At 41.8% G+C, this 24,673-nt stretch overlaps 1 protein-coding gene across 2 annotated transcripts in view; it reads left to right on the top strand.

Moving 5' to 3' along the window:
* The window catches only part of Nemp2 (nuclear envelope integral membrane protein 2), an 83,385-nt gene that overhangs the window by 25,118 nt on the left and 33,594 nt on the right, over positions 1 to 24,673 (top strand). The window contains exon 3 of one of the 2 annotated variants that reach the window (XM_006495936.2): positions 3,867 to 3,952. The exons of the other annotated variant lie outside the window; for it this stretch is intronic. The gene's annotated coding sequence lies outside the window, so the exon portion shown is untranslated. The remainder of the gene's footprint in view (positions 1 to 3,866; positions 3,953 to 24,673) is intronic. 2 annotated transcript variants of the gene reach the window in all.

Below are 24,673 nucleotides of genomic sequence, written 5' to 3' on the forward strand. Positions count from 1 at the left end.
TGCTCTGGGTAAAAGCCTGTGAGCCTAAGAGCTAATCCTGTACATGGCTCCTTTACCTACACACTGGGGATTTGACCTCTATCTCCACTCTCATTAGTTGGGTGGCCTATTTGCTCTTATTAAAAGGAAAGGGGGAGATGTTGGGAGCCGCCCCCACATTCGCCGTCACAAGATGGCACTGACATCCTGTGTTCTAAGTGGTAAACAAATAATCTGCGCATGTGCCAAGGGTATTTTATGACTACTTGTACTCTACCTTTCCCGTGAACGTCAGCTCGGCCATGGGCTGCAGCCAATCAGGGAGTGATGCGTCCTAGGCGAAATATAACTCTCCTAAAAAAGGGGAGGGGGTTTCCGCCATTCTCTCTCGCTGGCATCTCTCTGGCTCTGCGCGCCCTGCGCTCGCTCGCTGCCTAAAGATGTAAACAATAGAGCGCGCGCGCCGGAGCTCTGGCTCCTAAAGATGTAATAGAAGGGGCTTTCGTTTTTGGGGCTGGGCGCTGGGCGCTTGCCCTCCTGGCTCCCAAAGATGTAAGCAATAAAGTTTTGCCGCAGAAGATTCTGGTCTGTTGCGTCTTTCCTGGCCGGGCGTGAGAACGCGATAAAGACTTGTCCTTTTTTTCTTTTTTCTCTTTTAAACAGTATTTTGTATATGCGTGTCGTGTGTACCATGAAATAGACATGTGTAAATCACAGGACAGTTTGTGGGAATCGATTCAGTCCTTTGGCCACTTTTCATGTGATTGCTGAGGATTGAACCTGGGTTCTCAGGAAGAGCATCCAGTGCCCTTAAACCACTGAGCCATCTCTTCAGCCCCAGAAATGTGATCATTTTGAGACCAAACAACATTTTTCTATTTTCTGTAGTTTTCCTGGAAGTTAGGAAGTTTGTATATGTGAGCCTTCTCTTTTAGAGAATTTCTTTTTTTTTTTCTTTTGTCTTCTCATATTTATGAATGGGGGTTAAGAGTTGATGATGGGCTCAGTGTGGGCAGATGGGTTTATAGAGACCTGGGTATTACTTTGGGGTGGAGAAAACATTTTGCCTTCCTGGGATCTGTTTAGTTTTTGCAGGAAAGAAAAAAGAAAATCTCCATTTTCTTGCCTGGGGAAATGACCCTAGAACATTTTCTTACAGTGGGATATATTTCTAAATATTAGTTCACATACATGCATACAGATACACACATATGCACACACAGAGATACACACACATACACACACACACAGAGGCACACACATACCACATGAAATAGTATCCACTTTTTCTGTGTATTGTATATTTGGTGTTTTCTAAGTAGTCTACAGAGCTAGGTTGATTCTCTGTGAGGTCTCTGTGATGCTGGCTGCTCTGTCTGCTAAGGGGCCATGTTCAATGTCAGACTCCTCCCAGGTTATCTCAGTACAGCTCTCTTCCCTGCTCTTCTTCATCTTCACGCATCAAGGAAGTCTTATTTCTCACAAAAATGAGGAAATTTTTATTTCCTCATGATTCTGTGGCTGAGTGTAAGATGAAGTTGTCCGAGGTTTGGGTTTCTCCAACCCTCCTTGGCTGGCAGTCCCCTGCCTTCCCACTTCGTCCTTTCATGACCTTACTGTGTAAGTGCTTTAGAGTGGTGGTATGTCTCTGTGCACAAGGTCACTATCTCTGGGAATTGGGGTGCCATCCTAAGAACTTTATCACTTACTTAAAGATTTGTACTATATTCTGAGGTACTGGGACATCAGCATAGAGATTTGGGGAACAATTTAGTCTAGAACTGAGGATAAAGTCCTGGCTCTCTTGGCCTCAACTTGGACAAAATCCAAAGAGCTGTTCTACCTTCAGAGCAGTCGCCTGGCCATGCATCACAGCCAGCATCTCCGTTAGCCCAATCTTTTCATTTTTCCACAGATGTTGGTCCTAAGGGCACCCCCTTAACAAATGTTCAATTCTCCACACCATCTCAATGTTGGCTTCCTGGGGAGTTCAGCCTATAAAAATGCTGATTATGATCCACTAAACTGATTTCATAATCCATTAATCATAACTGATTTCATAATCAACAGCTAGAAAACACTGGCCTAAGGGTCTGCTGTCTGAGGAACAGAGCTTTGATTGTCAAGGGAGAAAGCAAAGATCATGGGGCCATCTCCAGTTCAGCTTCCTGCCTGGCCCCTGGTACACCCCCATACCTTCCCTTCTGTCAGCAGCTACTGTTTACTTCATTTTTCCTATGGCTTCCTATGAATAAACCACTACATCCTGGGGCAGGCTCCTGGTTTTCTGTGTTTGGGGCATAAAAAAGTTGTGTATTCTTACATACGCTTTCAACTGATCTCAGACTTTAAGTCGGTATTTCACTCCCCTTGGTTTCAAAAGAGATAGCTAAATCCTGACCGCAGTTACTCTACAGTGAAATGTCTTATTCATATCTAGGCTTCAGCTCGTATTTACAGTGGGACTATTAACCCCTCCATTCTCTTCCAACAAACATGTCAGTTCACTTTTTTTTTTTTTTTTTTTTTTTTTTGGCTGTTGTTATTGTAACAAAATATCTGGGTAGCACATGAAGAAAGAGGTTTACTCACCTGTCAAACAAGGACCCAATCACCTTCTGCTAATCTCAACCGAGAGGCTCAGTTGCTTCCTATCAGGGCTACACTGATGACTACAGAGTTTGAACTCTCAGGAGACACAAACAGAGCACAGCGTGGTAACCAAAGGCTCTCATTTGCTCACACTGCTCTGCTGGCCTAGCCAGAAGACAGACATTCTTATGTTCACTCTGCCATATTTTGTTGGAAGTTAGCTTCTTGGAACCTGGTGGTAGTCATACCAGCACAGTGGCTAAGAAGTGAGACACTTGCTTTTTGCTTTTGCATCTTTTTATATGGGGACTTGTGGTGAAGAGCTTTGCTTTCTATAACGATACAAAGTTAAACATACAAAGAAGTGCTTAAAAAGTTCCAAGGAGCCAAGAAGACTTTCAAGTTTAAGGATAATACAGAGAAATGCTAAAGTGCACAGAAGCAGATCAAATTGTAGAAATTCAAGCAAAGAATGTGAGACAGGTGGACAGAGATGATTAAAACTGGCCCCACCACTGAGGGCTGAGAGGTCTGGCCCAGATAGAAATCCTTTTCCCAGTTCCCTGTCCAGCATATTGTAGATCTAACATTCTCAATTGTTAGAGATAGAAGAAGAGCAGAAATGGCCGCTGCTTCTCCCAGAAGAATTCACATCAATTATGAATGATAAAGCAAAGCAGCAAACACAAAGCAACCCACCACTCCTTAAAATCCAGATTTGGCTTGCATCTCTTCTTAAAGAGGAGGTGAGTTACAATAGAATTGCTTCTGCTCACATCTGTGACATAGAATAGTATCAAGCCCCGGAAAAAATAAAAAGAGTTGCCATGGGGCCTGGGGAGATGGCTCAGAGGATAAAGCTCTGGTCACAAGTGTAAGGACCCAAGTTCAGACCTCCGCACCCACACAGAGCTGATGGCAGTCATGGGGAGCCATCAGGATGTCCAGCCCTGTCCCATGCTGCTGTGAACAGGAGACCCTACCTAAAACAAGGTGGAAGGGAAGGGGACACACTTAAGGTTGTCCTCTGACCTCTGCACATGCGCTGTGGCATCAGTGTAGCAAGACACACAGATATCACACAAATGCACAGCAAAAGAAAGAAACCGTTGCTATGAACCCTTGTACGAGCCGTGAGAACACAAAGGCAGCAGAGACTGGCCTCCCTGCCTTCCCCCAGCCCACGCTCAGCAGATCTCTGGGCGTTGGCAGGGCCTCATGAGTGGGCTGGTCCTCCTTTTTGGTGTTGGCTCTGGACTGCACTGGTCTAATTCACTGCCAATTAATCTTGTCAGGCAGCCTGCTGATGCCAGCTGTAGCTCAAACACCCTCACGGCGAATACCCAGCCCAGTGAGCCTTTGTGTAGCCATCGCTGAAAATGTGAGTAAAAAGTTTTAATTTGGACAAACCCTAGGGCATCTGTTCTTCCTGAAAAAAGAAAAAAGAAAAAAAAAAAAGGTGCAACACTCGGTGTATACATTTTTTTTTTTTTGGTGGAGTTTTTTAAAAATAGAATAATCCAGTTTTGAACACGAGGGAGTTTTGAAAAACCAATTTAAGCATAAATAAGTTCATCAGCTACTCATTGTGCTGTGTAAAGCTTGTGAATTAAAAGAAACATAATGGTCATTAGGAAAAGCATGCCTCCCCCTCCCCCCCATTAGTAGTGTGCGTTGTTTGCTGAGCAGTGGGAGTGTGAATATTTGTACCTGTGTGAAGGAGAGGAGCGCGTAGGTTTGTGGGAAGTGGGTGCGGGTCACCGAGTCAGCGGGCGTGGGCGGAGGCTGGGCGCTGAGTCAGAGGGAGGAGGAGGGCAGGTATGTGTGGGCGGCTGGAGACAGCAGCCACAGCTTTGCATGCGAATGTCTCAAGGAAACAGTCCAAGCATTTTTAAAAAGCCTTAGAAAACTGGGAGTCAAAACTGAAGCAGAGTCCAGCTGACCAGGCTGCTTTACCGATGGATGATCTAAAGTTTTAAAATTATTACTTAAGTTATTTCTGGTCTGTGGCTATTTCTTTTTTTCCGCCTGATAATTGGTGTTGAACATTCCCATGTCTTTTGCAGGGCACTTTTTCTGCCTGTCCTCTCTTGTAAAAGTGACCTCAGAGTTGCCTTTGTGCACAAGTAGGACCCGGGCAGAGCCAGGGATGAGTGGAAGATGAGCTTAGAGTTTCCATCCAAAATAATCCTTAATGCCCTAAAGAGATAGTGTCACTGTTCTAACCTTATATGGGATTTTAAAATCTACTGCATTCAAGCCTGAAATGGCATGGTAACATGAGGCAGACAGGGAGCCATGGTTCATGGAGATAAACTGCCACATGCTGCCTACTGATTTAGGCATGGAGAGAGAACGTAGAAGGACTTGGCTATGGAGTGGGAGTCTGTACAATTAATCAAAAGCAAACGTGGGTGGGACATGGCGCTACCCAGCTGTGATCCCAGCACTGGGAAAGCAGAGGCAGGGGGATCAGGTTAAAGACTGTCTCAGTTTATAGGAAGTTTGAGGCTAACCTGGGGTACGGAAGACCCCATCTTACCACAACCAACAACAACCAAGTTCAGAAAGGGATAAATGCAAGGGTATTGGTCTTTGCCAACAGCGCCCTGCTGAGGTAGGAAGAGTATGGGAACTTCGGGGGCAGAAGTTGAGTAACTGAACGAATGGAGACATGAGGTGCTTGTGTGCCTGATTACAGAACAGAAAGCCCCGCACTGGCACTACTGTTCTTATCTGTGGACAGGTGGGAAGGTGTGGGGGGCACTGAGGCCCTTGTGGAACCGTTGTGAGTTTCCTGGTTGGCAGGGAGCCTGGCCAGTGCAGAGCCTGGCTGAGGATGCCCGCTACCATTTCTGCTGACCTGTCCACAGTCCCTTTGAGCTACTTCAGATGAGCTTGCTGACTGCCAAGTGTCTGAAGGGAGAAAAGAAACTATGGGTCGTCTCTTCATTAGCCAATTCTAAGATTTCTTGTCTTTTTTTGCTCCTTTTTACCTTTAAAATGCAATTTTTAATGTAAGTGTTTTCTATGTATTGAGGACACCAATTAAATGATAAAGTGGAATGGTGGTGCAATACACGGTAAAATCAAAACAATGATCTTCTGATTTAAGACCAAACAAAGTTTTAAATAAGGCAGGGAGGTGGCTTAATTGGTAAAGGATCCGAGTGCAGCTTTCTGGAATCTATGAAAAATACAAGGGCTGTGCTGGTTTGCTTCTAACAGCATTGGAGAGGTAGAGACTAGAAATCCTTGACCAAGAATCCAAGAATGCTTGGCTGAGCAATAAGCTTCAGGTTCAGTGAAAAACCATAACTAAGACATTATTTAATCCAGTGTACAGTTTTTAAGAAGGAGACATTAATGGTTAGAGGAATAGTTCCTTGAAGTTTAAATAACTCTGAGTCTATTATTAGAGTATATTTTCAAAGAAATAGAATACCTAACAAGTAAAAACAAAACTTGTGGTGGTTTGAATGACCACCCCTCCCCCAAGTTTGTGTGTTTGGAATATGTTAAGGGGTGTGGCCTTAGTGGAGCTGCATCACTAGGGATAGATGGGCTTTGCGATTTCAGAAGATGCATGCCATTCTCCATGTGCTCCCTGCCTCCTGCCTGAGGGGTGTGAGCTCCTAGCTGATGCTCCAATGTAGTCCACTGTCATGGACTACAGCCCTTTGAAACTGTAAGCTCAGTTTGATTCTTTCTTGGGTAAGTTGTCTTGGCCGTGGTTTTATCACAGCAACGCCACAGAAAAGAATGCACGAAGGTTGTAGTCAACCCAAGAACAGGGTGGTGGTAAGATGCACTTAACCATTCAAAGCACTTCAGTGAGAATGAGAAGCCAGGAGCACAAGTAGTTTAGGAAAGGAACCCAGTAACCTGGGGTGCTGTAGGCTTGCATACAATTGAGCTGGTGAGTGGCCTCTGCCTGCTAGTCCCAGCCTCCCAAGGTATTCTGGCCCAGCAGCAGAAACTACTCTTAGTGAAGACTCTGGTAGTCAGCAACTAGGTGAACTGCCTCCTCATTTTTCCCTGGACATGCGGATATCCATAAGGAAAAATGACTTTCTGTCTTTGTGTCTTTTTTTTTTAATTTATTTATTTAATATATATGAGTACATGGTCTCTATCCTCATGCACACCAGAAGAGGGCATCAGATCTCATTACAGATGGTTGTGAGCCACCATGTGGTTGCTGGGATTTGAACTCAGGACCTCTGGAAGAGCAGTTGGTGCTTTTAACCGCTGAGCCATCTCTCCAGCCCCCTCTTTGTGTCTTGAGTCACCACTCTTCAATGCAAAACCACAGAGTAGTGCTGGATGCCAGAGTGAAGTTCTGCAGGTTTCCTGTATCCCATGAGAAAGGCTCCTCCTCTTCACCCACAGCCCAGAACACACCTGAACTTTTATGTCCCTACTCCCCACAATTGCTCTTGAAACCACCCCCCCCTTTTTTTACAACTTTTTCCAATTTTTTATTAGGTATTTTCTTCATTTACATTTCAAATGCTATGCCAAAAGTCCTCTATACCCTCCCCCCTCCCCGCCCTGCTCCCCTAACTACCCACTCCCACTTCTTGGCCCTGGTGTTCCTCTCTACTGGGGCATATAAAGTTTGCAAGACCAAGGGACCTCTCTTCCCAATGATGGCCGACTAGGCCATCTTCTGCTACATATGCAGCTAGAGACACGAGCTCTGGGGGTACTGATTAGTTCATATTGTTGTTCCACCTATAGGGTTGCAGACCCTTCAGCTCTTTGGGTACTTTATCTAGCTTCTCCATTGGGGCCCTGTGATCCATCCAATAGCTGACTGTGAGCATCCGCTTCTGTGTTTGCCAGGCACTGGCATAGCCTCACATGAGACAGCTATATCAGGGTCCTTTCAGCAAAATCATGTGAGTTCTTTTGTGATTGGGTTACCTCACTCAGAATGATATCCTCCACATACATCCATTTGCCAAGGAATTTTATAAATTCATTGTTTCTAATAGCTGAGTAGTACTCCATTGTGTAAATGTACCACATTTTCTGTATCCATTCCTCTGTTGAGGGGCATCTGTGTTCTTTCCAGCTTCTGGCTAATATATATAAGGCTGCTATGAACATAGTGGAGAATGTGTCCTTATTGCAAGTTGGAACATCTTCTGGGTATATGCCCAGGAGAGGTATTGCTGGGTTCTCAGGTAGTACTATGTCCAATTTTCTGAGGAACAGCCAGACTGATTTCCAGAGTGGTTGTTCAAGCTTGCAACCCCACCAATAATGGTGGAGTGTTCCTCTTTCTCCAGGTCCTTGCCAGCCTCTGCTGTCACCTGAATTTTTGATCTTAGCCATTCTGACTGGTGTGAGGTGAAACCACCCTTCTTCCTTTAGTAACTACCTCCCAGTTTGTCATAACTTCCCACTCTCTGAAGCCTTGCTGGCCAGGCCCTTCTTCAGCATTGGTTGGATTCTACTTCCCTCCTACGTTCCCCTTCTGGCATCGGTTGTACTCTGCTTTGCTTCTCTGTTTCTGTAGCAGCCTTTTCTTTCTCTGTCTCCTCTCACATGCAGACAGCTCCCATGTTCTTTCCTCAGCCTCTGGTTGCTCTCTGACCACTCTATCCCTTTATCTTGCTTGGCTTCGGTTAGTGCTCAGATGCTTAACTGACCCACATCTTCTTTCTTGCCCCTTCTTGAGCTCCAGCTCTCCTGCCCAGTTACCATGTATTAGTTTCTTAGTAGTCAGCAAAGTGACTTCCAAGCAGAGTGTGTTTCCAAACTAAGATTCTGTCTCTGCCTTCTATTAGTGATTAGAATGGTCACCAACACAAATCCCTTTCATGAGAAATTTGTAGGCAATTTTCAATGGATTTTAGTCTCACCCACTGCCAGTGGCCTGCTCTGAATCCTAGCTGGTGTGGCCTATCAAATATTTTACTGCCTCCTTTCTACTATCTTCTAGCCATATTGTCTTGAGGAACTCTGAAGTACATCCCAGTAGGAATTGTACAAGAAGTTTAATAGACTCTGTTAACTTTTCCAGACAAAATAAATTAGAATGGAAAATATAAGGTATGCTGCCTAGTTTTATGTCCACTTGACACAGCTAGAGCTAGAGTCATTTGGAAAGAAGGAACCTCACTTGAGGAAATGCCGTCACTGGATTGGCTGTGGGCAAACATGAAAGACATTTTCTTGATTGATGATTGATGGGGAAGGGCACAGCTTGTTGGGGATGGTGCTACTCCTGGGCAGGTGATTCTGGGTGCTATAAGTAAGTAAACAAGCTGAGCAAGCCATGAGGAGCAAGCCTGTAAGCAGTACACTGCTTTCATCTCCTCTACCAGTTCTTGCCTTCATGTTCCTGCCCTATTTACATTCATTCCTGCCATCATTTTCGTTGATGGTTGATAGTGATATGGAAGTGTAAGTTTCTTAGTCAGGGTTTCTATTCCTGCACAAACATCATGACCAAGAAGCAAGTTGGGGAGGAAAGGGTTTATTTAGCTTACAATTCCATACTGCTGTTCATCACCAAGGAAGTCAGGACTGGAACTCAAGCAGGTCAGGAAGCAGGAGCTGATGCAGAGGCCATGGAGGGATGTTATTTACTGGCTTGCTTCCCCTGGCTTGCTCAGCCTGCTCTCTTATAGAACCAAGACTACCAGCCCAGAGATGGTCCCACAAGGGGCCTTTCCCCCTTGATCACTAATTGAGAAAATGCCTTACAGTTGGATCTCATGGAGGCATTTCCTCAACTGAAGCTCCTTTCTCTGTGATAACTCCAGCTGTGTCAAGTTGACACAAAACTAGCCAGTACAGTAAGTAAAATAAACCCTTTTATTCCCAGGTTGCTTGATATGGTGTTTTATCATAGCAATAGGAACCTTAACCAAGACACAGGGTAATAAAGTTTTATCATATTTTAATCCCATATATATTCATATGGATAAAATACATGAATATATGACTAAATTGTCATAATAGATATATTTAATATCCACATATATAATATGTAAAAATATAATATATATGATATATAAATCTATGTATATGTTATATATAAATATATAAATGAAAGGTGATAAGCAAAGGAATTTTTTTAAGTCCTCTAAAACACAGATGTTTTGCTTTGTTTTTTGAAATATGGTATTGGCACCTCTGGCAAGATAAGGTCCAAGGTTTAGCAAAACCTCACTTGCTCTCCTAAGATGGGAAGACTACTTCTCTCTCCTTCCTCTCAAAGCTACACATTTAAGAACTATTTAGGGTGACATGCTGATATGCTACAAGAATCTGATTGCCATTTTCCATCTCCCTATGTCAACAATTTTATCTGTTCCTTAGTTTCTTTGTTTTAAAGTTGCACAGATTCATCTTAAATTTTAAATACAATTTAAGTTTTGTGTGCATTTTTAATGTTCTCTGTGTGTGTGTGTGGTGGTTTGACATAGAATGGCTCACATAGGCTCATCTATTTGAATGCTTGGTCCCAGATGGTGGAGCTGTTGGGAAGGATTATGAGTTATAATCTTATTGGAGGAGGTATGCCACTGAAGGTGGGCTATGAAGTTTCAAAAGCCCATGCCAGGCCAGTTGGCTTTCTCTCTGCTTTGTAGTTGTTGTTTCGACAAGTAAGCTCTTAGCGACTACTGCTCCAGTGTCATGCCTGCCTATCTGCTGCCATAATCCCCACCATGGTGACCATGGTCTCTTAAACTGTAAGCAGGCTACCAATAAACTCTTTGTTAAGTTGCTTGCTCATGTTTCGTGACAGAAATAGAACATTAAGACACAGTACATATGTGCAGGCCAGAGGTTGACAATATGGTATTCATTTTATGTGTGTGTACATATGTGTTCAGTAATGCACTCACCTGCCCAGGTAGGCAAAAGCATAAGACAGAGGTTGACACTGGCATGTCTTTCCTCTATCAATTTTCCTCCTTGTTTCTGTTTTTGTTGTTTTGTTTTGTTTGAAACAGATTCTTTTACTGAACCTTAAGCTTGCCATTTCAGCTTGACAGGGTAGCCAGCAAACACCCAGGATTTGCCTGTATCCACAATCACCTTAACCCTGAGGTTATAGGCATGCACCACCACGTGCACCAGGTGCACCAGCATCTGGCTTTACATGGGTAAACCTGAACTTTACATGGGTAAACCTGAACTTTACATGGGTAACCTGAACTCAGCTTCTTGTGCTTTTATGTCAAGTACTTTAAAGGCCAAGACATATTCCTAGCCCAGTTATGGATTTTAAGGCAAAAATAATAAAATGTAGTGGAAGTCTCTGTAGAGATAAAGGTCACAGTCTGCATGTCTATTTCTCAGGGCTTTCGGGAGTAGACTATGAGAAACAAACTCACTGGAAAGCTCTACCTTGTCCACTGCATAACACAAATGAAAGAATGCATGTCCTACAATGTGCTGGGGTGGTGAGGTAGTTTGAGTATGACTAGTACTATTTGGGAGTGGCACTATTTGGAGGTGTGGCCTTGTTGGAAGAAGTGTGTCATTGTAGGCATGGATTTTAAAATCCTCATCCTAGCTATCTGGAAGCCAGTCTTCTCCTAGCAGCCTTTGGATAAAGATGTAGAACTCTCAGCTCAGCCTGTACCATACCTGCCTGGATGCTGCCATGTTCCCACCTTGATGATAATGGACTAAACCTTTGAACCTGCAAGCCAGCCCCAATGAATTGTTGTCTAAAAGTTGCCTTGGTCATGGTGTCTGTTCACAACAGTAAAACCCTAAGACAGAAGTTGGTACCAGGAGTGGGGTACTTCTGTGATAGGCCTGACCATGCTTGTCTAGAAGAATATGGTTTCAGGGACTTTGGATCTGGAAAGTAGTGGAATACTTTAAGTGGGGCTTAATGGGCCATCCTAGTAGGAATATGGAAGACTTTGTTGCCGAGAGTAGTTTAACTGTGCAGACCTGGCCCAAGATGTTTCCGTGGAGAGGAATTTCAGTACATTGCCTAGACACCATTTTTCTGGTATTTTGGTGAAGAATGAGGCTGCTTTTTGTTCTTGTCTGAAGAGTCTACCTGAGGCTAAGGTAAAGAGATTTACATTAATTGCATTGACAAGGAAGTCTTAAAAAAGCCCAGCAAAGATTTTTTTTTTCTCTGCTTAAGTCTCACGAAGAGTGTTTTAAACAAGCATAGCATGCTTAGAAAGCAAAAATATAATTCAGTTATTAAAGGGTCACCAGAAAGTAAAATGGAGCTGAATTCTGTACTCAAGAATATTAAATTGAATTAAAGGATCGTTGACCTTGTGGTAAGATTCCCCATCTAGCTAAGTTTAAGTCCAGGCTTGGTGGCACATGCCTTTAATTCCAGGAGACAGAAGCAAGAAGATCTCTGAATTCAAGTCCAACTTGGTACAGAGAAAATTCCAAGTAGAGAAAAGCTTAAATACAGGCATGACATTACATGCCTTTAATCCCAGCATTCAGGAGACATAGCCATGCAGATCTCTGAGTTCAAGGTCAAACTGCAGAACAAGTTCCAGGACAGCCAAGCTAGGCAGCATGAAGGAGTTGGAAAGCAGAAAGCTGATGATGATATAATAGAAGAAGGGGTCATGTTCCAGCTCCACCAATCAGCAGAACTTTTGCAGCTTTGGCCATGTGTCTCTGACTTTACAGTCAAGAGGAGAAGGAAACTACTGGGATAATTGATGCTGGTTAGCTAGAGCTAAGAAATTAGTCATGATTAAGAAGAGACCTGCATCTCTGAGGTGAAATCTCCTAGGAAGTGTTTTTTGAAAGCACAAAATAGCTGTGTTCCAGAGATAGCTAAGGCTGTACCTTGTACTGCAGCTGTGCTTGGTAATGTCTAAGAATCACTCAGGTAGTACTGGTTTTGAAGGTATGAAGGAGTCATGAAGAGAAGCTGAGGCTTCGCACTGTGAGAGACCACAGAAGGCTATTAGTGAAGGTACAGCCTCAGTTGTAGCTGCAGTTGAGGACTAAAGGGATTATGCAAAGAAGTTGAGGCTTGGAACCATGAAGAGAGCCTATGAGAGGCTATGTGTAAAGCCTAGATGCAGTTGAAGACCCCAGTATACTGGAGATGCCAGTACCATGGGATGATCACTAAGAATAGCAGCCGTAGTGGAGTGGAGTCAACCAGAGCCTAGATTTCTATAGAGGGCAGAGCTGGAGAAGTGACCCAAGCTCTTTGGAGGAACAAGAAGTTGTGAAGTTGAAGTTGACTTGGAGACCCTAAGATGATAAAGATGCCAGAGATGTGGACTACCTGCCAAAGAAAGCTGCTAACAGGGAGTGGAACCACCCCAAGAGAAAGAAGTTTGTTGCAATCAACAAAGATGAAAAAAAGAGTAGAAATCTGAAGACCACTTTGACATAAGACATGGAGATGCAGAGTTTGGCGTTTGCCCCGCTGGCTTCCTGTCTTGCTTTGGGAATTATAGTTAAGTGATTGGATGAATCTCAAAAGAGAACTTTGAACTTTGGAATTTTAACATTGTTGAGACTGCTATGGGAACTTTGGAAGTTGGATTAAGTGTATTTTGCATTATGTTATGTTTAGGTATGGCCCCCAATAGACTCATATGTTTGAACAAACCTATGGGGACCATGGAGTGGAATGTGGTAGTTTGAGTATGCCTAACCCTGGGAGTGGCACTATTTGAAGGTGTGGCCTTGGAGGAAGTGTATCATTGTGAGTGTGGACTTTAAAACCCTCATCCTAGTTGCCTCCAAGCCGTTCTTCTCCTAGCAGCCTTCAGATAAAGAGGTTAAACTCTCAGCATCTCCTGCACCATGCCTGTGTGGACACCACCATGTTCCCACCTTGATGATAACAGACTGAACTTCTGAACCTGTAAGCCAGCCTTAATCAAATGTTGTCTAAGAGTTGCCTTGGTTATGGTGTCTGATCACAGCAGTAAAACCTTAACTAAGACAGTCAGTGTTGTGCCCCTAGAGTAGCTCAGGCTCCACAAAACTTCCTGATGAAGTGACCAAACAAACAAACAAACAAACAAACCAAACAACAACAAACCCACCATAGGACACAGAGTCAAAACCTCATGTTCAAGTGTGACCATTGCATAAAAGTTTAAGGTGCTAGGAAAACTCTTAGCAAGCCAGAGAGCTCAAACTTTCTGTTGCATGAGTCCTTCTACAGGGCTCTAGGAAATGTATGACTGAGGGGACTAGAGAGGTAGTTTTCTGCTTCTCCAATGCCTCACCAAGATGTCACCAGGGCTGTGTCAGAAAAGGTGGGGGTCAAGGAGAGGGAGAAGGAGAGGGTGCAATAACTTTTTCTCCTGAATAATCTTAAGATCCTTAGGGTCTCCAGGCTCAATTTCTTTTTCTAAAGAATGGTACACCTCCACACACTAAGAGGATTATTTTAAGAAGTAAATAAGCTACTGTGTGTGCAAACAATGTAAGCAAGCCCCGTTTTACACTGCAAGATTATTATTTTAAGATTCATCTTATAAACTGTTTCACACCAATATCTAAGCAAAACACTGGCTGAACACTTACTTAACTTTTATTGTTTTGTTTTGTTCTTTGAACTGATTCTAGGAAACAGAATTTTCTCTCTTTAATCTACCAGAACTCTACTGGAGGAACACCACCAGTTAAGCCTAGTTTGTTTGCTTCCTTTCTGCTGGCATTGTGGTTTCAGTCTAGAGTCTCACACTTTCTAAGTGCTCTGTCACTACAACTTCAGCCCTCTCTTTCCTTTTTATCTTGATATCTGCTTTTGCTCATTTTCTCAGGCTGGGCTTGAACTCATTTGTATCTCGGGCAGACCCTGAACTAGGCTCCTTTCACTTTATTTCCTAGTTGCTGTGATCACAGGCCTCCAGCTTGTCAGGACTGATTTTGTTACATGTGTTTGGAGGATTTCATAACATTGAGAATATATTCTGCAACTCCTGTTGGAGAGGCATAAGCCCATCAGAGTTTAGGAAGTTAATAGCAAATCACCATTTCTATTTATACAAATAGAGTCTACTTGGGAAAGATGACTTCAAATCTATTTAGATGGTCCTAGAGCAATGAGAAACAAGACATTTTAAAATTCCAAATCTTAAAATTTAAACACACCAGAGTAATGAATTACTAATAAAAAGTAGAGCTGCATCCTGTACAGCAGTTCTCCAAAGGTGGAAGGTGCAGGATATTCTAAAGGAAGGCTGAAGTGGAATACACTTCTGGCTGTGTCATATGATCCAGATTCATGTGATGTTTTACTGAAGCACACCTGGGAGAGGACCCGTGATGTTTGGAGAAAGTATAAGTGGACTCAACATCGAGTGACAGGTGCTTGCATAGCTAGCCATGCAACACTTCTTTAGTCTGGCCTCTTTGCTGGTCTTCACTTTGTTGAAAGAGTCACGGCAGAGAACATCTCCTGGTACTCCTACTGGTTCTGTTAGCTCCCACTGATTCATATGAATTTGGCACAGGTCTGGCTATTTCTGCTGGATCGTGCTGCCACTGCTGATTCATGTTTGGTGACACTGTTTTAACTGGACTGTTCCTGACAACGGAGATTGACCTTGCACCAAAAAACTACATCTAAAGAGATCCACATCCCCCTGTCCTATTTACCATCTTTCCACCCCTACCATTGAATGGTGAACTAGAAGGAGGGTTAAAGCATTTGGGAACCCTTATTAAAGTAGGTTTTGAAAAATATGAGCCTACAAGAGATTCGCTAAGACTCAATGAGCAAACAACTGAATAGTGTCAGGAAGTCCCTAAAAGTGACCAGATACACAAGGCCACTCCCTTATCAAGGATATAGTAAGCACATCTGAGAGGACTGAGGTCAGGGGACTGCCTGGAGGAATCTCAAATCAGCTGAGCTACGAGGAAGAGACATTTTGACCATTTGAGCTGCTTGTAAATTGTACAGTGAGCACCAGGGTTTCAGCTTTTGTGAGCTCTCACCCATGCTGGACTTGCCAATACCCCTAGCAAACTCACTGGGCCTTTGGAACTGGCCTTCAGTAGGATTGTTACTTTAGTTTGTTGTTGGTTCTATATCTGCAGTGAGTAGTTCATGTCTCCTCAGGAACCGGGTCACATAACAACATTTATGATGACTTGGTTACAAGGCATCCACACAAGCTTTAAAGTACATAGCAATTATCTTAGTCAGGGTTTCTATTCCTTCACAAATATCATGACCAAGAAGCAAGTTGGGGAGGAAAGGGTTTATTCAGCTTACACTTTTCACATTGCTGTTGATCACCAAAGGATGCCAGGACTGGAACTCAAGCAGGTCAGGAAGCAGGAGCTGATACAGAGGCCATGGAGGGATGTTACTTACTGGCTTGCTTCCCCTGGCCTGCTCTCTTATAGAACCCAAGACTACCAGCCCAGAGATGGCACCACCCACAAGGGGACCTCCCCCCTTGATCACTAATTGAGAAAATGCCTTATAGCTGGATCTCATGGAGGCATTTTCCCAACTGAAGCTCCTTTCTCTGTGATAACTCCAGCCTGTGCCAAGTTGATACACAAAACCAGCCAGTACAGCAATAAATAAAAGCCACTGTGCAGCCATAGCATGAGCTATGGCTTTAGTCCTATCAGCCCCTGAGCAGAAAAAGTTGACAACATAAGGAAGCTTGATACAGTGACAGACTTAAGTACAAAAGGAGCCCCAAATAGCAATTTTTAAACTTTGGTTTTTAAATCAAAGCAAATGGGGTTTGCCCAACCCATCATTTGATGACGCAAGTGGTCCTGTTGTGAATACTGAAGGGATTTAAGCAGTCTGAACACTATGAGACCACCTTAGAAACTGACTTACTAAAATTCCCTTCTAGAATTTTGCATGAAGATCAGTGACCAACAATACTGTAGGTGAACCACACAAAGATAAGATAGTACCACTAATGAAAGCCCAGATCAAAATAAGAAAGGTAGCTGGAGATATAGAACAGAACAGAGCCAGGGCATCTCATAGGAAGCAGCCAATAGAACCAGGGGTAATAGAACCAGGGCATCTCGTATGAAGCAGCCGATAGAAGAGAGAATTGGTGAAGTTAGAAGGGTTATTAGCACATTCCAATAGAAACTCCAAGGAACCATTGTCATATAAAAACAAGAAACAAAGTTAGAATCGAGAGCAAACCTTTTACAGAGGTTTTTGCTGCAGGGATGGTGGTGGTCTGGAGATGGAAATGGGTCTCTACGAAGAAGAAGTAAATTAAAGGACACATGGAGAGTGCAGACTCACTAGGAGGTCAGCTAAGTGACTTCTCTATTTCAGGATTTAGGGTTCTGACTTCTGGGAATACTCAGAACAATGATGTGCCATGCTTCTTGTTTAGAAGGTAGGGTGGCTAACAGGTCATGCCTGCTTTTTTCCCCCTCCAGATGGGGGACACAAAGGGATTGTAACAGCATGTACAAGATAATCACAAACTCAAGCCAGACAAAAATGCCAGCATGAAGAAAAGGAAGTGGGCACAAAGTCTTATCCCTAGCCAGAAACCTATTTATAATCAATACTTGCTGGAAAAGTGCTGGTCCCAAGCTCAGAAGTAGATGGCCATTGTAAATCAGATTCCATATTTTTGTTGTTGTTGTTACTGTTTGCTTTCTGTTTTTGTTATGCCTTTTTTCTTGTTTTTGATTTTGTTTTGTTTATTTTTATTTTATGTGTATTGGAATTCTGTCTGAATGTATGTCCATGTTAGGGTGCCATATCCCCTGGAGCTGGGGTTACAGGCGGGTGTGAGCTGCCATGTGGATGCTGGGAATTGAACCCATGTCCTCTGGAAGAACAACCACTGCTCTTAATCACTGAGCCATCTCTTCAGCCCTTTGTTTTAGTTTTCTAAGTTGAAGTTGTGTATTTTGGAAGAGTTGGGAGATAGGAAAGAATATGATAAAAATATAGTATATGAAATTATCAAAGAACAAAATCATTTAAGATAGAAAGCAAAATGGGGGGCTGTGTTTTCACATGATGAAGATCTAGTTCTGCTATAGAAGGTGAGGGCCTGAGTGAAGAATGTATGAGAAAGTAAGGTACCCCATGTAGTTATGCTGGTGGCAGTAATTTGTATATTATTATTTTGGCCCTTTTGCATGAACTATGTGGCATAAAGTAAATTAATGGAATATTTCATCTACAATTATTTGAGTGTTTGTTTCCACCAAATTTGTATGTTGACATAGTAACCTATACAAAATATTAGCAAGCAGTGCCTTAGGGAGGCTGAGGACAGCTTGAGGGCAGAGTCATCAAGAACAGGACTAGCACCCTCCAGAGAAGCCCACAAGGGCCACAGACTGTGCAGCAGTAAAATACAAAAAACAAAAATAGATGGGCCACATACATAATCTATGGCATGCACTTCTTGGACTTGTCTCTAAAACTGTGAAAGTTTAATTTTACTTGATTATAATCTAATCATTTTATGGCATTTTGTTATCACAATCCAAACTGATTAGAACCTGTGATGTTCTGGTTAAGTAAGAATCTTCATATGGAGGCAGAGAGGTTCAAAGTTTAAAAGAGCAATAAGACAAAAATAAAAACAAAAATTAATAACCATGCATAGTCCTGAATTTTAATTAGCTGATGATTTTTATATCTACATCCACTTTGTGGCAAGGAGAGAGAGAGTCTCAAATATAATAGCTAACTCAGCAGTTAAGAATTAGCATCTGGCCGGGCATAGTGGTGCACGCCTTTAATCCCAGAACCTGGGAGGCAGAGGCAGACGAATTTCTGAGTTCGAGGCCAGCCTGGTCTATAGAGTGAGTTCCAGGACAGCCGGGACTACACAGAGAAACCCTGTCTCGAAAACAAACAAACAAACAAAAAGAATTAGCATCTGGCTTCAGGTTTCCAATTGAGCCCAACGCTGACCCTGTGCCACAGCACGGCATACCCAAATACCGCCAGGAGAGAGAGGGTCTCTCAGGAGTGCAGACAAGCCTGTGAGCACAGTTAGGACCACCACTTCTGCTCAGAGGCACCGGTCCATAGACCTCAGGACACAGGAACTGAGAAGTAGCCTGGGACAGGATCCATCCAGATTCCATCTGTATCCAGAGCTGATCCTGTGCCATAGTACTCTATACCTAAATACAGTCAGGAGAGAGCTGGTCTCCCAAGAGTGCTGACACACCTATGAGAACAGGTAAGACCACCACTTCTGCTCAAATTCCTGGCCCAAGAGGGACCTGCTCAGAACCATCAGAATGCAGGATCAAGGAACAGCCAGGGACAAGGATCCTTTCAGTTGCCATCTGTACACCAGAGCTGACCCTGGGCAATAGCACTCCATTCCAAAATTCATCCTGGGGAGAACTGGTCTCCCAGGAGTTCTGACACACAGGCTTGCAGGAGGGACAAGCCACAGTCAGAGATAGCAAGATCAGCTAACACCAGAGACAACCAGATGTCAAGAGACAAGGGCAAGAACATAATCATCAGAAACTAAGGCTACTTGGCATCATCAGAACCCAGTTCTCCCACCACGTTAAACCATGGATATCCCAACACTTTGAAAAAGCAAGAATCTGTTTTAAAATGATATCTCATGATGATGATAGAGGACTTTAAGAATGACATAAATAACTCCCTTAAAGAAATACAGAACCCAAGTAAACAGCTAGAAGCCCATAAAGAGGAAACACAAAAATCCCTTAAAGAATTACAGAAAACACAACCAAACAGGGAAGGAATTGAACAAAACCATCCAAGATTAAAAAAAAAAAAAAAAAAAGGAAATAGAATCAATAAAAAATCACAAAGGAAGACAACCTTTGATAGAAAACCTAGGAAAGAGATCAGGAGTTATAGATGCAAGCAACACAAACAGAATATAAGAGATAGAAGAGAGAATCTCAGATGCAGAAGATACCATAGAAAACATTGACACAACAGTCAAAGAAAATGCAAAATGCAAAAAGCTCATTGTGTCCAGAAAATCCAGGACACAATGAGAAGACCAAACCTAAGGATAATAGGTATAGAAGAGAGTGAAGATTCCCAACTTAAAGGAACAGTAAATATCTTCAACAAAATTATGGAAGAAAACTTCCCTAACCTAAAGAATGAGATTCCCATGAACCTACAAGAGACCAAAGAATGCCAAGTAGATTAAACCAGAAAAGAAATTCTGCCTGTCACAAAATAATCAAAACACCAAATGCACAAAACAAAGAAAGAATATTAAAAGCAGTAAGGAAAAAAGGTCAAATAACATATAAAGGCAGACCTATCAGAATTATACCAGACTTCTCAGCAGAGACTATGAAAACTAGAACATCCTGGGCAGATGTCATACAGACTCTAAAAGAACACAAATACCAGCCCAGGCTACTATACCCAGCAAAACTCTCAATTACCATAGATGGAGAAACCAAGATATTTCATGACAAAATCAAATTTACACAATATCTTTTCATAAATCCAACACTACAAAGGATAATAGATGGAAAAGTCCAACACAAGGAGGGAAACTACACCCTAGAAAAAGCAAAAAAAGTAATCTTTCAACAAACCCAAAAGAAGATAGCCACACAAACATAAAAATAACATCAAAAATAACAGGAAGCAATAATCACTATTCCTTAATATCTCTTAACATCAATGGATTCAATTCCCTAATAAAAAGACATAGACTAACAGACTGGATATATAAACAGGACCCAGCATTTTGCTGCATTCAGGAAATGCATCCCAGTGTCAAAGACAAACCCTACCTCAGAGTAAAGGGCTGTAAAACAACTTTCAAAGCAAATGGTTCCAAGAAACAAGCTGGAGTAGCCATTCTAATATCAAATAAAATCAACTTTCAACCCAAAGCTATCAAAGAAGCTAAGGAAGGACACTTCATACTCATCAAAGGAAAAATCTACCAAGAAGAGCTCTCAATTCTGGACATCTATGCTCCAAATGCAAGGGCATCCTCATTCATAAGAAAAACTTTACTAAGGCTCAAAGCACACATTGTACCTCACACAATAATAGTGGAAGACTTCAACACCCCACTCTCATCAATGGACAGATCATGGAAACACAAACTAAACAGAGACATTGAAACTAACAGAAATTATGAACCAAATGAATTTAACAGATATCTATAGAACATTTCATTATAAAACAAAACAATATACCTTCTTCTCAGCACCTCATGGTACCTTCTCCAAAATTGAGCATATAATTGGTCACAACACATACCTCAATGGATACAAGAAGATTGAAATAATCTCATGCATCCTATCAGCTCACCATGGACTAAGGCTGGTCTTCAATAACAACAAAAACAACAGAAAGCCCACATACACACAGAAGCTGAACAATGCCCTACTCAATGATAACTTGGTCAAGGAAGAAATAACGAAATTAAAGCCCTTTTAGAATTTAATGAAAATGAAGGCACAACATACCCAAATGTATGGGACACAATGAAAGCAGTCCTAAGTGTAAAACTCATAGTTCTGAATGCTTCCAAAAAGAAACTGGAGAGAGCATACACTAGCAGCTTGACAGCACACCTGAAAGCTCTAGAACAAAAAGAAGCAAATACACACAAGAGAAGTAGAAAGTAGGAAATAATCAAACTTAGGGCTGAAATCAACCAAGTAGAAACAAAAAGAACCATACAAAGAATCAACCAAACCAGGAGCTGGTTCTTTGAGAAAATCAACAAGATAGATGAACCCTTGGCCATACTAACCAGAGGGCACAGAGACAGTATCCAAATTAACAAAATCAGAAATGAAAAGGGAGATATAACAACAGAAACTGAGGAAATTAAAAAAAAAATCATCAGATCCCAGTACAAAACCCTATATTCAACAAAACTGGACTACTTGGATGTAATGGACAACTTTTTACACAGATACCAGATACCAAAGTTAAATCAGGGTCAGATAAACCATCTAAACAGTCCCAGAACCCATAAAGAAATAGAAGCAATCATTAAAAGTCTCCCAACCAAAAAAAGCCCAGGATCAGATGGGTTTAGTGCAGAGTTCTATCAGACCTTCAAAGAAGACCTAATATCAAAACTCTTTAAACTATTCCACAAAATAGAAACAGAAGGACCACTACCCAGTTCATTCTATGATGCCACAGTTACACTGTGTATTCTCCCTCGGTGATGGAACTGTTTCTGTTTCATCAGGAACTTGTCACAATTTTCTTTCATAGAGGACTTCATAAGAGATTTTTTTTCTACTTCTATCATGCTTTATGTTCCAAATAGATTTTCAAAACTGGCTGAGTGCATATTACTTTTAGTTTCAGAAGATATCATATATACTTAAGACACATTTAACTACTATAAATTATTTTGACAACTTAAAAAATGTCAATACTGAGTTGTATATTTTAAAATAAATTTTATTAGTTTAATAAAAAAGGAATTAGCATCTGTATTGTGGACTTGGAATATTTAAAAATATTTCTCACTACAAAAATCAAGATTTTGGGGGGGAAAGATTTATTATGCATCTGAGGCAAGAAACATACAATAAACTTGAGACACTTGATGTCAAAAAAAAAAAAAGCCAGCAAAAATTCATTGGCAATGCCTAAACGAACTAGAAACCAACGCAAAGATAGCCTTCGGGCCCAAAGATGTGACATTTTGAGCTTTATGACAAAGCTTTTGAGTGAAACCTTATAAAATATATCTTAATATGATTTTAAGAAACAAAGGTTTGGTCAGCTTCTGTGGAGAAATTTTATTACCTAAAAATTAGTATATATGAGAAAAACAATATTCTGCCTTTGAATTGTACCTCTGGGTATTCAAGTGATAGAAAAGGAGATATGTGTCTTTACAGAATGATTTCAGCTCACAGGTGAAAAGAGACTGGAATTTTAATATCATGATTTTGCAACGCCCTGTAAGTTAATAGATCACAGAAAGAAGGTTGGCCAGGTGCAATTGTCTCCTAATCAAAGAACACACCTTTGAGGTTCATCTGGATTTTCAACTTGGTGGGATTTAGAAACATCAAGAAAACAAATCTCTGCATATGTCTGTAAGAGAGGAAATATCTAGATCAGATTAACTGAGATGGGAAGACATATGCACCTCAAATCTAGGTAGTACCATTCCCTGGTCTGGGGTCTCAGGCCGAATAAAGTGGAGACAGTGAGCTGAACACTAGCATATCTCCCTCATTCTGCTTCCTGGTGTGGATGCCCCGTGAGCAGCAGCCTCCTCCTGCCAGCACTACCTTCCCACCATGTTGGACTGTATCCTGCAAACTGTGAGCCAAAATATGCTTTTCTTTCTGTAAATTGCCTTTGTTAGGCATTCTGTCAGAGCAACCAGACAAAAAAACATATAATAGTTACTCTGAGGTTTCCAAAGAGGTAAACCCTAGATTTATGGTTAATCTAGATTATGGTAAATCCAGGCTCCAGTGTCCTGGGAAAGATGGACTTCAACTGCCTAGAAACTATACATATGGTAGCTGCAGATCTTCAAAATATAAAAGAAAAGGGAGCAAAAATGTGAGATGTTTGTAAGTCATACAGATGTTTAATGCACAAAATGTAGTGTTTGTGGGGGAACTGGGGTTAACTAACTCTAAAGAAATGCATAGAGTTGATGCCTAATTTCATCCGGCACCCACCACGTGCCTTGTGGGATAAGGAAAGGCTTTCCACGCGGTTCTAGGCATTCATGGGGCTTCTGGAGGAGCTGGAAAACCCTGTTTCTTGATTCCACTGTTTACTGCAAGAATGACTGCCACATCGTAGCTCACTGGAGTATGCATTTGTTTTGTAAGGCTGTTGAAACCTATTTATTTCACAGTAGATATAAAGATAAAAAGGAATACAAATCTGTTTAGCATAAATTATTCCTGTCACAATAACAAGAGAAAAATTGAACAGGATTCTCACGTATTGCTCAAGATAGAAAGTAGTGAAGGCTAGAGGTGTAGATCTGCGGCCAAGATCTTACCTAACATCTGTGCAATGCTCTAAATTCAATCCCCAGTTCTACAAATTACAACAAACAAACAAACAAACAAAAACAAACAAAAACCAAAACAAACAAACAAATAAAAAACCACCTATATTATTTCTGGTAATTTATGTCTACCAAAGGATAGAAAAGGAGAAAACTTTAAAAAGACAAAAAAAGGAGCACAGAAAGCAATGAAATTGAGGGCAGAAAGTATTGTAAAGCAATTCTAACATAAGCAATGTTTTTGCTTTCATATGGCCTTAACTTTTACACAAAGGAATACATCTTTACGAAGATTCCATAACTTGCTCAAGACACAAACTTTTCTTTCTAGAGTTGTGGCTCAGTTGTAGAGAATTTGCCTCCCTTCTGCAAAGCTCTTGGTTCCATCACCTGAGCCACATACAAACACACAAGATCTCACCAACCACCAATCAGACAATCAAATATGGGTGCTCAGAAGGCTCACACAGGAGGGTCTTGAGTTTTTGGTCAGCCTGAGTAACAGCCAGACAAAAACAACAAAGCAAAACAATGAAATAGACAACTCTTAGACCTTTTGTAAACTTATTGGAATTGTTGCTGAGCAAAATTAAGAGTCTGAATATTTAGATAGTTTGGTAGGCAAATTATCTGTGTGTGGGGGTGGGGACTGAGGGGCGTGCCACCAGAATCCACAGTCAAGCTGTGTGAGCATGTTTGCATGACACACCTGCCCGTGCTTAAGAGGGACAGATTCTAACATGCAGAATGCGTGTTTCTTTGTTATTTCTTCTGTCTTTCTTTGGTGTCTTAAGGGCTTATTGCCAATATCATTTCAAGTAGAGAGTGAGCCGGTTAGCTGAGTGTCCTCACGTTCACCAATCCACACCACTCACTCTTCCTCTACCTTGCCTCTCCCTCCTTTTCTTTTCTCTTCTTTTCTTTCTTTCTTTATCCCCACAAATTCTTCTTTGCCCCTTATTTTCCTTTTTATAATGTACCCTCATTGGTCTATTTTCTCCCTACTGTTCAATATGCTAATATAAAATATCTGCTACTTATCAAGTAGAGTGATTCAGGATAGAGGTGTTATGCTGATGTTCTGAAGCAGATCAACTCCTGCTGCTCCAGCTTATCCTACAAATTTGCTTTCCATCCTGTGCTTA

The sequence above is a fragment of the Mus musculus genome, chromosome 1 (genome assembly GCF_000001635.26).
Source record: "Mus musculus strain C57BL/6J chromosome 1, GRCm38.p6 C57BL/6J".
NCBI classification, from domain to species: domain Eukaryota; kingdom Metazoa; phylum Chordata; class Mammalia; order Rodentia; family Muridae; genus Mus; species Mus musculus.